Source organism: Phaenicophaeus curvirostris, chromosome 4, assembly GCF_032191515.1.
Source record: "Phaenicophaeus curvirostris isolate KB17595 chromosome 4, BPBGC_Pcur_1.0, whole genome shotgun sequence".
NCBI lineage: Eukaryota > Metazoa > Chordata > Aves > Cuculiformes > Cuculidae > Phaenicophaeus > Phaenicophaeus curvirostris.
The window spans coordinates 65,819,917-65,832,116 of NC_091395.1; the positions used below are offsets into that span (position 1 = coordinate 65,819,917).

Genomic DNA, 12,200 nt, shown 5'->3' on the forward strand with positions numbered 1-12,200 from the left:
CACATAGACTGAAGCCTGACTTTGACACCTTACATAGTATTGACTCAGACCTGTATGCATTCATGCATTTCAGAAATGTGAAGAGCTATTGTGCACCTGAAAAGTGTATTATTATTTTCCCAATTAAGAAGCTTAATTAGTACTTTGGTGTGTCATCTTTGTCATATTTTCAGTCTTACAGTGGCCCATTTTCACCCACCTACTATGTTAAAAATGTTGCTCTTTCATTACTCTACAGTTGTGTAAACAGTTCTGATGAAGCTGCCATTTCATCAGTTGGAATAAAAAGTTCCCGGCTCCAGAGGAGCTCACCTACTAAAACTGACTTTCAATGGCATCAATCTTCCCAAAGACGACTTTCCTTCCAAAAATAAAATTTTATTTGCTAACCTTGCCCTTGGAGTCGTTCAGGATTTCAAAAGGGCCTCGCAGTAACAAACACTGCCATGCTCCATCATCATCCTCCGCATTCCTGGGTGTTTCCCTCCACTTGCCACCACGAGCCGGAGGGGGCGAGGCTGGAGCCCTGCGGCCAGGGCGCGGCTGCCCCAAACAGCAGAGTTAAATCTAAGTAATTGCTTTTTTTTTTTTTTTTGGAAGTTAGACAGGTTACCTTCTGATAGCACAGGTTTTTTTTTCAAACAGTGTTTTTCCAGACACTGTTTGTTCTTTGGAGATTATGACTTGTGTTCAGTATGCTCTGTGTTGGACAGATGACTCTCCTTCTATCATAACCACTGTCTGCTGTCTTTAACTTTCAAAAAATACAATTACTTGGATGAACTTAACTCTACCTTAACTTAGAATCATAGAAGAGTTTGGGTTGGAAGGGACTTTAAAGATCACCCAGTTCTAACCCCCCTGCCATGAGCAGGGACATTCCACCAGACCAGGCTGCCCAAGGCCCCATCTAACCTGGCCTTGAACACCTCCAGGGATGGGGCAGCCACAGCTTCCCTGGGCAACCTGTGCCAGCGCCTCAGCACCCTCATTGTGAAGAAATTCCTCCTTATGTCTAGTCTAAATCTGCCCCTCTCCAGCTTACACCCATTGCCCCTCATCCTATCACTACAAGCCTTTGCAAACAGTCCCTCCCCAGCTTTCTTGCAGCCCCTTCAGGTACTGGAAGGTCACTGTAACATCTCCTAGGATCCTTCTCTTGTCTAGGCTGAACTTCAGTAAAAACGTCCCACTTTTTGTAACAGTAACTGCTTTTCGTATCAGCATGTTTTTTAATAGCATGATTGTTTTCAAATAGTGTTTTTTTTCCAGACACTGTTACACTCTCCTTTTGGATGTAACGCCTTGTGCTCCGTGTGATTCGTGCTGAACAGAGGTGACCCCTGGATCTCCTCTGTGTCCAGCCTTCCCCCACCGCAAATGCAAGGTCAGACTGAGCTGGAACTAGCTCCAAATTAGCAAGAGATTTGAGTGTTGTGAAGTTCAAAATCACATTAGAATTAGCAATAGGCTATGCACCGTATTTCTGGGAAATCGAATCCACGTGCCTGCGAGCAGGCAATCTGCTCTAGTCCCGCCGCACACGGCCGACGGGGATGGCTCCCTCGCGTTGCCCAGGCCTGATGAAGGACTCCTACGGGAGTTAATTCGCCGGCATTTTCGGTGTGGCCCCCGCCCCGTGACAAACCCCTCGCCCCCAGCCGAGAGCGCCGCTTCCGCCGCCTCACCGCCGCCCTAGCGGTGACCCCTCCGCCGCGCAGTCCCGGCCCCGCTCCCTCCGCCCGCTGGTGACTTTCAAACGCCTCGCCCGCCCCTTTCCTCCTCAGGCGCCCGGCGCCCTGCCGGCCGGCGGGCGGGGCCGAGGCTGCGCCACCAGGAGGAAGGGTCTTTCCCTCCTCCTCCTCCTCCTCCCCCCGCCATGGAGCCGGCTCGCCGGGAGCCCTCCCCTCCCCTCCCTTCGCCGCAGCCCGGCTCCCGCTCGCGGGCGGCGGGATCGGAGCCGCCCTCTGGGCGGAAGGATACGGGGCGGAGCCTGCGGCGCGGTCCGGCGGGGCGCTGAGTCCCGTTGCCGGGTGACGGAGCGGCCGCCCCCCGCCCTCCCCGTGGCGCCGGAGCCGCCGCCGCCGCTTTACGTAACGCGTCCCGGGGCAGGGGCAGGTCCCGGCTCCGTCCCGCCCGCCTCGCTCGGGGACGGCAGCAGCGGGACGGAGTCCGCCGCCTCCTCCGGCTGCCAGAGGCCCCAGGGTCCCGCTCTGCGCCGCCACGGCAGGTAAACACCCGCCGCGGGCCCGGGGAACGGCGGGCAGGCGCGGGGCCCGCTCTGCCCTCCCCTCTCCGCTCAAGGGACCGGGAGGAGGAGGAGCCGCGGGGTTGGGAGCGGGGCTGGCCGGGACGGAGAGGAGGGAGCGGGCGACCAGGGGGAGAGGAAGGGACGGGGAGGGGGGCACCGAGGGGAGAGGAGGGGGCGGGGAGGGGGTGACCGGGGGGAGCAGGACGGGGCAGCGGCGCCGGGAGGGCTCGGGAAGCGCCGGTCCGAGCCCCTCTGCCCGGGAGCTGAGCCCGCCCCGGGTCTCTCCCGCGAGGAGCGGAGGAGGAGAAGGAGGAGGAGGGGGCAGCCGGGCGTCCCCCGCCCCGCCGGGCCGAGGCCGAAGCCGCGGCCGGAGCCGCTGTCGCCGCGACCCGCCGTGCGCGCCGGCACAAAGCGCGGGCTGCGGGCGGGCCCGGGGCTCGGCCCCCTCCCCGCGCCGGCAGCTTTGTCCTTTAGGGGCCCTGTGGAAGGCGAAAGGCGGCTGGAGCGGCCGGGGCTGCCGGCGCTCCGGGGCGGAGCTGGGCTGATGGCGGAGTGGCGGGCGCCGCGGCCTATGGCGGCGCGGGGCGGGGCGGGGCCGCGGGGACAAGGTTTGGCGAAGGTTACGGCTGGATGCGGGAGAGGCGCGAGCCGCCGCTTCTCCCCGCACGCTCCTTCCCCTCCGCTCCCCGCGTCCCCTCGGTTAGGAGCGTGCGGCTGTCGAGTCGCGTGAGGAAACTTTGAGAAATGCGACAGGGCGGTGCTTTTTTTTTTTTTTTTGCTGTTCTGTCTTTGTTTTAATTACTCGCCGCAGTACTTGGTACGGTTCTGAAGGGTGAAATAGTCCGATTGGCCTGCCCTTTCGAATAGAAGACGTTCCTGTATTCCCGTGTTCTCTGCGTAGAAGTAATTCGGGTTGTAGTTTGTAGGCCTGGAATCGGAGGATCTCCTAATGCGGGTAGTTCATGGGAACCCTTTGAAATGTCGGAGTTTTTACCCTTCTATTGTGCACCGTGTATTACTTCTGTGTTCCTGGGACGAGGTGGGAATTGCAGATCAAATCTGGTTTCGTAGCTGTCAAAAGTGAGCTCGTGATGATTCAGTAGATAATGGTTTAAAACAAACTACTTCACTGCAGTGCCTGAAACCCAAGTATTACAGGCTTATCACAATCCAAGGGAGTCTGAAATTGACATTTTTCTTGATTGTTTAAGACAAAAATATGCCTTATAAAAGTAAATGACATGGAACTTGATTGTTACTTGACATGGAACTGTACAGATTTTATTTTGTACTAATCCTCCATCTGCTCTTTCTTGTCAGTATGGATATGCAAAAATGGTAGTGTACAACCCCTCCCTTCCAATCAATAAAGCATATACTGTCGGTATCAAAATCTTCTGTTCTAGTTATTTAGAAGTAAGAGGGGATTTAGTTAAATTGAATAAAATGAGTAGCACTATATGTTTATAATGTTCTTCATTTTCAAAACCTAAGAATCATAGGGGAAATCCTGATTTGTTCATTGAAAGCATTCAGCACTTTATATCTGCACCATATTCTGCTTAGGAGATATTCCCACACTTTCAGTCACAGAACTTTTATCAGCTCATTTGCCTTGTGCACTACAGGGTAATGATTCTTTGAGACTACAGATGCTGCAAGTTTGGATTGGCTACAGGACCCTCTAGTTTTTCTGCTCATCAGCAGGGGATTTGGAAGGAAAGGAAGGGACAAACTGATTTATATGTGACTCGAGGAAAAATTGGAAGCCTTGAACTTCCCTTGTTATCCTAATGTGCTGATTTCATAGTCTGCATTCCCCACTGCTTTTATTGTTGTTGCTATTCGTTATTCTTCCAAGTAAGAGAAATTCCATAGGGGTAAAATGATGTCAGCATTTTTCTTTGCTCATTTGCTGTGCATTCTGGCAGGATTAGGGACAGAAGAAGATCTAGATATTGCTCATAAAAGTAACTACATTATCAGTCCTTCTTGAGAATCTTCTTTATAGGTGAAATGGGGAGAATGAAGGAAGCCAAGAGATTCTTGGCACAGGTAAATTTTTGGTGGAATTTTACTGGGTTTTAGGCGTAGTGCTGTAGAGTCAGAATAGACTTTCTGCCTACTTAGGTAGGATCCTGACAGGATCATCTATCAGTTTACAACTTCTTTAAGCTTGCATAAAGACACATTCAAAATTAGTAGTGATGGATGTCCAATGTAGTAGGTGTTAAGTGTTTCCTTTAAAGTCATCTAAATGTTGATGTGTTAAAAATAAAAAAATCTGAGTTTTGCTCGGGGTTTTTTTGGTGTTTTTTTTTTTTTTAATCTAGGAAAAGACCCTTATTTCTTGTTATTCCATTGCAGCTGTTTTGTCTTTCTTTTCATAAGATCTACATTTATAACATAGGTCTCATACCTATCTGGTATACCAATAATGTGAAGCTTCTACAGTTGTATAACGATGATAACAACCTATAGATAATAAGTACAGATAATAACTAATTACTATAATAAGATGAGTAACACTGTCTGGTAAAGCAGAATGTGAAAAATTCTTGTAGGCTGAGAGAGGTAGCTGGGACTATTCTAGCTGCCTGCACTGCTAGTGGAGCTTGGGATACAAATGGTCCTCTAGAAGCTATTTAATATGCTCTTTTTAATGGCATAGTTTCATCTGTGTTTTGGAACAGAGATCAGAATCCTTTGTAGTCCCAAGAACAGTGACAAGCTGGTTAGATAATTTGTAATGTAATTATAGGAATGAGTTGTGGTGTTGTATTTGTCCCCTCCAATCCTATCTCAAGGATTTTTTATGAGTAAAGTCAATTTCACGATACAAAATAAACATGTTCAGAAGATTGTTTGCGCATTCAGTTGCATGTCAATATGCAGACAAAAATAAAACTGGCTAATAGAAGGGAAAAGTTGGGGGTTTTGTAATTTGGAAATAATTTTACCAGATTTTTCTAGGCAGAAATATCAGATAATGGCAGGGCTGTCAGTGTGTTCTAACAGAGAAACTGTGGATGAGCTAGTTATAATTTCTATTAAAAAGTACCTTGTTCTACTTTCCCAGAAGTTGGTTGTGTGCATTTGTGATGGATGCTGAGGGACTGAATATGTATTTTATTGGGCCACAGTGGTGGCTGGGTGGGTGGTGGGAAGGGTGGAGTAGTCCAAACATTCAGTACAAAGATTATTCTTTCACAGATTTCTTACTAGAAGTTATTTTTCTAGCATTATTGGAAGCTAAAGAATATTTTTAATTCTTAATCTGCTATTTCCCGTGTCATTTCACGTGCAAGTGTTTGGATTTACCTGCATAAAACTGTTCATTGATTGTTTCTGCATCATTTAGATTTTGTTCATAATTTACCTTCTGTATGTCTTCTTCAGTATCAGACCTTGCAAGAGATTTATTTCTAAAGCAGTAGCGTAGAAATTTCAATTATAAAGATTTAAATACATTTTTCGCTGTTGTGAAATGATATGTAATAAATGGATTATATCTTGCTAAGCTTACGCATATTCTATGCTCAGGCTTGATACAACAATTATAATTTTTAGTATAATTTGGAGATTGTTTATACATCTCTTTTTTACTGTATTGAGAAAGTTACAAATATATAGTCCAGGCTAATTTTACTTTTGTCTGTAACTTTGTAGGCATTGTTCTAGACAGGATTACATGTGAAAATTTATACTCTGCAAAAAACTTGTTAATGAATAAAAATAAATTGTAACAGGTATGAAATCTGAGTAGTTTTGTGTTCATTTTCTAACTTTTAAGAATTTTTCCCTAGTTACTATCAAATTTACATGAGAAACAAGGTCTGCTGGATAGCACGTTGGACTGGGATGGAAGAGATCTGCAGTTTTATGTCAGCTCTGTCATGGACTGAATTCAAGCAATTTGTTTAAGATGCTCTGTGGAAAGGAGGAGCTGTTGTCCCTATTAGGTGTTATTAAATTGTGTGAGTGTGGGGGTTTTGTGGTTTGGCTTGATGAACTAGCTTAGTTGTAGAATAAATCTTAAGGGAGTCATAGTTGCATCGCGGAAGAGGTTTTGTGTATCTAGACTGTAGAAAAAAAGCACAGAGAGAGGTAGAAGAGTTAAGGGACTAGGGGTAGCTGAAGGACAGAAAAAATAAAGCAAGTTTTCGTAAAATTGTAGTTTTAATATCAGACCAGGAGACTTGAGTTGCAAGAAATGTACCCTCTGTGAGTTTACTCCACGTAGTGTTAGTTTAGTCAGGCCTTACTGCTGAAGATTATCTCAATCTAAAGTGGGAAAATGTGCTAAAACATACCCACAGTGATTAAGGAAATTATTTTGGTCATTTAGTATGTGTCATGTGTGCTTTTTCAGAAAATGAAGTGTTTTATTACCATAAAGAAAAAAGGCTGCTTGGGGCATCACTAATGAAGAAACCGGTGCTGTGTATTGCTGCCATTAGATGAGTAATTAATTCTCACTGAGTCCGTATGACACTGTAATCTGTTATTACAAACTTGAAACAAATTTGGAGAATCTAGCTAAGTAGGAGTGCAACATTAAAACACTGCACTGGATTTAGGACGCTGGAGTGTCTTGAAAGAAGCAGAGCCAGCTTCCAGGGATTTGTCCGATTGGTAACTTCACTTAGGAATCTTCTGGAAAAACTCTTGCTGCTTCATGGTATTTTAATTCTGCTGGCTGAAGATTTTGAGCTAATGACTGTTACTAATTAGCTAAAGGTTGCTTTTGAGTGACTTCCTATTCTCCTGGTTCTGTCTTCTGGGGTAGAAGTTCACTGTGCTGCTTATTTGACGATTACACTTAACAGTGAAACTGAATATCCTATAGGAATTTTTATTTCATTGAAATTTTTTATACCTTCTTTGCTGGTAGTCATGTTGAATTTTGTGGGGTGAGATGGGAGTTCTAAAATGTTTCTTTTAGTCCAGATATTAGTTTAATTTTTATATTTATATAGATTTTTTTTTTTTTTTGCCAGCTTCTCTGAACAGGGTATCTTACCAGCCTGAGAGAAACCTCAGAGTTAGTTTTTAGTAACTTTCTTCTTGAGTTGTAAAAGAAATACCTTAGTTAACAGTACAGTAATTTCCTTCAGGAGATGTAATATAATGCTGACCTACTGTTTTTGTAAGAGGTTTTCTGCTGATGATAGTTAAACGCTTTTCATTTCTAGCTATCATTTGAAGTAGCAAACACCAAATTTAGTGTTTTGAACAATGTTAATCTATCCTACCTGGTCAATTTGTAATTTTTTTTTTTAAAATAAGCAGTAGCATTTTTAAGCAACATACTTAATCATAAAAGTGGAGATAGGATATGGCAACAAATATTACAGCGGTTTTTATGGAAAAAGATGACGAAAAAATTGTAGTCTTGATGTTTTTCAGTTTATGTTGTAAGACCAGTGCCTATGCAGATGCACTCAAATGCTAAAATATATTTTATGTGAATTGTTACTCTGTTCAAAATTGGAGAGTCTCCTACTTCTGATCTCATATATTCATAAATATATAGAATTGTGAACAGTTTGTATTAAAAATTAGAGAGGGTAGAAGTGCAGGAGAAAAGCACTTGAAACAACTTCCCTTGTAGGTCTGCCATATTTTCTTTGCTGCAAAGTTGGTATCTTCTGTGCAGGTTAATTCAGAACTGGCAGAGTCAAGTTGGCAAAAATGTTTGCAATTATTGAGCCTGTTGTGGCTGACACATTGTACATTTTTACTGTTATTAATGAAAATACTGTCTATATGTGACTTCCAACTGAATTTATGATAACATCCTTTATGAAAAGAGCAGTGAAAAGACTACATAGTTTGGTTTAGCCCTCAAAAGGCTATTTTAAGCTTTTCAAGAAGGAAGTTATTAACTTCCTTGAATTGCAGACCAAGTAGAGAAAATTTTAATAATAAACATTCAGAGAAGACCTTCATACAAATCAAAGTTAACAAAATAAAGTAAAATGTATGTGTGGACATTAACTAGTTAAATGTTTGTGTACAGTTAGATTATTAACTTTGGAAGTATAAATAGTGGGAGAAACACCATAGCCTTTAAATGCGCAGTGGTTATTGGAACTTTGGAATTCATAATTCATTATTCTTTTCCCTCCTCAACTGAAAATTGCAATGTATGCCTAAGAATAAATTGTATATTAATTGGAAAAAAAAAATCCCATATGGTTGCACTGAAAGAGAGGCCACTAGGTGACTTGGTGCTGCAGAAGCATTCTGGCTGATGTGAAGAGCACTGAATGTTTCATCCAGGCTGCCCCAGTGGTGGCCTGGGGGATGATTCCTTCTGCAGGCTTCCTGTGCCTTGGAGGAGGCTGGCAGCACCTGTTGAGACACACCGGTGTCTGTGTCTGTGCACCGAGATGTTGCAAAACTGGAGGCAAGCCTGTTCTAATGGATGCGTAACTTAGCACCCAGGCCTCCAAGCCAATACTATCCCACTTGGGAAGGGGAGTTCAAACACAAGCAAGTAACTGTTAGTAACAGGTAGTTTGAACTGCTCTAAAAATTGTGTAAGTTGAAGGCGTCAGGAGGGCAAGAAGATGAGTGGTCAAAATAGTTGAGAGCATATATCTGATCTTTGTTACTTGGCTGCATCATCTGTTGTGTTTTTAAGCCCCACACACATTGTAGGTGATAGAAAGGCTAGTAAATATAGTGAGACACAAGTAGTAGAAAGCTTACAGATTTTACATACCACAAGTCCTGAAGATAAATGTCTCTTTGAGCTTAAAATGTTTGCATCCTGTGTGATTGTAGTTACATTTGTCTCCGTTTATGTTTCTTAACTTTCTTCTGAGTAAAAGTTACTGAAGCATGATGATGGTAATCAGCAGTGTGTGTGTGGTCTGTTGCTTGTGCAGATAGTAAAAGATAACAGTTTTTGATAAATGGTATCCCTGTGAAGATTCTCATGGGTCTGAACAAAAAAGACTTACCTCCTCCTTGTTGTTACAGTATTTCTCCGCAGGACCTTTCAGGCCCTGGAGCAGTCAATCCAGGCAATCTCTGTGTGTGATAGACTTGAGTTAAATGGGAAAGAGAGAGGTGTTTGTCACTGGTTTTGCTCTCGTATTCTGATAAGACCTGCAATTTTAAACCGAAAAACTTAAATCATACCAATGTCTTCCATGGTAAAAAGAAATGTAACAGAACAGTCTGAAGTCCGATGTCAGCGATACTGAAATTGCACTGATGGCTGGGGAGTATTGTAAAGTACGAGCTGAGGCATCATCTACATTTTTGAGGTATACACATGCCATCTTGTATATTAGCACTCACACTTCCTCTTGGGTTCCCTACACTTGGATGATCTGTAATATTCTAGGCTAGTTATAGTGCAACGCTTGCCTCTCTCTTACCAAACTTGAAGCAACCAGTAATTTCTTTATCTCAAGGCTACTTTTATGTTGGGATTCTATTTGTTTTGAGGCCGAGTCTGCTGAATGGTATAAGTATGGGGTATGGTTGCATGGGTCAGTTGGGAATTTCTGTAAAAACGTTAGAAGTACATGTCCTAATCTGTTGAAGTACTTGATTGGCTTCTTGACTTGATGGTCCAAAAAATAATAGTGGTCTGAAAGACTTGTATCAGCTTTCCTAATGTTTTCTTGTTATTCTGAAGTGGATCTAACAGTGGGCTGCTGCTGAAAGGGGCAACCTCAGTTCTTCTGATATGCCCAGTGTAGAAATTCTGTGGCAGCGAGTTTGATCGCTTATTTGTATTCTTTGAAGACTACCAAAAATGCTTTCCATTTACAACAAAGTGATCCAGTTGGTTTGTGCAACCACACAGTGGTTAAGTATAAGGGCAAAAGGGTGAGAACACCATGGAGGGATGATGGGAGAAACAGGAGAATATCCTCTCTTGTTGGCAGTGTGCAGTTGCGCTGCAGTTTGTGTTATGCTAACTAGCCTTTAAGTCAGCCACACAGGTTTCTCTGTCAAGATGCTGCAGCTTGTGTCGTTCCCTCCAAAGTTAGTTATTGCTGGTATAAAACTCATCACTTCTGTTCTTTACAAACTGTTACTTGTGCTGGCAATAGTAGTAGTTACTGTGAATTTTGTCAGTTGTATGCAGCATTCTTCATTTTTCATGAGAAAAACATTTAAATTCCTTGTTATTAGATGCCGATTTACATTTTTAAATTTACAAAAAAAACGCCATTGTATTTCTGAGTTACATGACATGCATACTTTTTTTTTCAGATAGGATTTTAAAAAGAAGTAAACTCATTTAAATGAAAGAGTAAAATTAAGTTCAAACACTAGTTTTAAGCCAGCTTGAAATGCAGTTCAAACTCCAGTCTGAACAGTAGCAAACTGAACTGGAAAAAAAATTCTCATGGCAGTCCATGTTCATAACTTTTTAAGAATAGAATGGAATTATCAGGTCTGTGCTGGTAGCTGGATAACCTTGTTTGGACAAATTCTTACTAAAAAAAAAGTAAATGCTGCCATTGTTAATGTCAACTGGGCACTTGAAATCAGTGAAGGGGTATTTCACCCTAGATTCCAGTCAGTCTATAAATATTTTCTAATTTATTAAATCAGATCAATGTTTGAAGGAGGTTTTTAACGCTTGTAAGCTGCTCTTATAAATTAAGACTGACATTTTTGAATATGTAATGCTTTGAATTGGGAGGTGTGCAGGTTACAGATGTGCTGTGCTAACTCTTACCTGGGACAGCTGCACACAAACTGTGGGTACTGGGAATTGTTTTATTTCTGGGGTTTCATTTTTACAGAATGATTTGCCAGAAATGCTCTGAGCTCCCTTATATTTGCTGAAATGGAAGTGGTGGGTACATGCTGCATAACATGCTTGCTTCTGAATTCTTTTAATGCATTTTTAATATTGAGTCTTGAACGTACAGTTCACTTACTGAATTATCAAGACACCTGTTGAACTGTGGTCTGCAAAACTTGCTAACTATTAGGGCTTATTAATTAATTTTTTAAGTCATATTATATGTAATGAAGAACCACTTGTTAAGTTTCCCCTGTGTGGAGATGCTTCTTACAAGTTTGCTATATGTAACAGGAACCCTTTCAAAAGAGTCTGTTGATGAAGCCACTCTCAGATTTTCTTACAGTTCTATAAAGTGATGAACATCGTATGCTAGGACTGTTCTCTACAGCATTTGTAGGGTTTGCTGCTAGGCTATGCTTTTTCCTCTTGCCATCTTGCCCTTTTTTTTCTAACTTACAAATTGTACGTTTTCCAGTTATATTACACATTTGTTTTGATGATGTGGTGAATATTTTGCTAACTGAGAGAGTGGGGTCTTGGGTGTGGAGTTGAACCCCTTGTGCAGAGGCCTCAGCAGCCAATTTTGCAGCCTGCAGTTTCCCATAGCTCACTTTTTGCTTTCTGACAAGATCCATGTTCTGACATCTTGTAACAAAGTTCGTGTATGTTAATCATGTTCAGCCCTGTGAGTGGATCGGCTAATTGAACTCCTCCAGCTGCTTTTTTTCAGAGTAGTGTTCTTTTATTATGTTATGAATGTTTTATAAGAACAGCTGTACCGGTTCAGACAAAGGCTTTGTCAAATGCAGTACTTGTCTGCAACAGCATCTGTAAGTGAGCTGTGAGGTCAAAAAAGAACTAGGAGAGTATATGTGTTACCTCTCCTGAACACTCCCTCAGCCTCATAGTATTTTCAGTCTAGGGAATTTCCTGAGCCTGATGTGGTTTGTCTAGCTGGAAACTCTCAAGGGATCAGTCTTGTTAATTTTCCTTTGAAGCCCTTCTAAATTTTTTTTTTTTTTTGACAACTCAGTATCTTTTGGCAAGGAATCCCTGATGCCTGTTGTGTGAAGTTTCATATGTAGTTCTTACTAACTTGTTGATATTTTCTATTACAAAAAAAGTGGAAAAGTCAATCTCTGTCTGTGGAGAGGCATTCATATT

The 12,200-nt window shown here is 42.7% G+C and overlaps 1 protein-coding gene across 5 annotated transcripts in view; it reads left to right on the forward strand.

Moving 5' to 3' along the window:
- The first annotated feature begins 2,006 nt into the window (after nt 1-2,006).
- KIAA0232 (KIAA0232 ortholog) overlaps nt 2,007-12,200 on the forward strand; it is a 70,776-nt gene continuing 60,582 nt past the window's right edge. For 2 of the 5 annotated variants that reach the window (XM_069856363.1, XM_069856364.1), the window contains exon 1: nt 2,010-2,230. The gene's annotated coding sequence lies outside the window, so the exon portion shown is untranslated. Of the gene's footprint in view, nt 2,231-12,200 lie in introns of all 5 variants that reach the window. The other 3 variants (XM_069856361.1, XM_069856362.1, XM_069856360.1) reach the window with 3 other exon arrangements.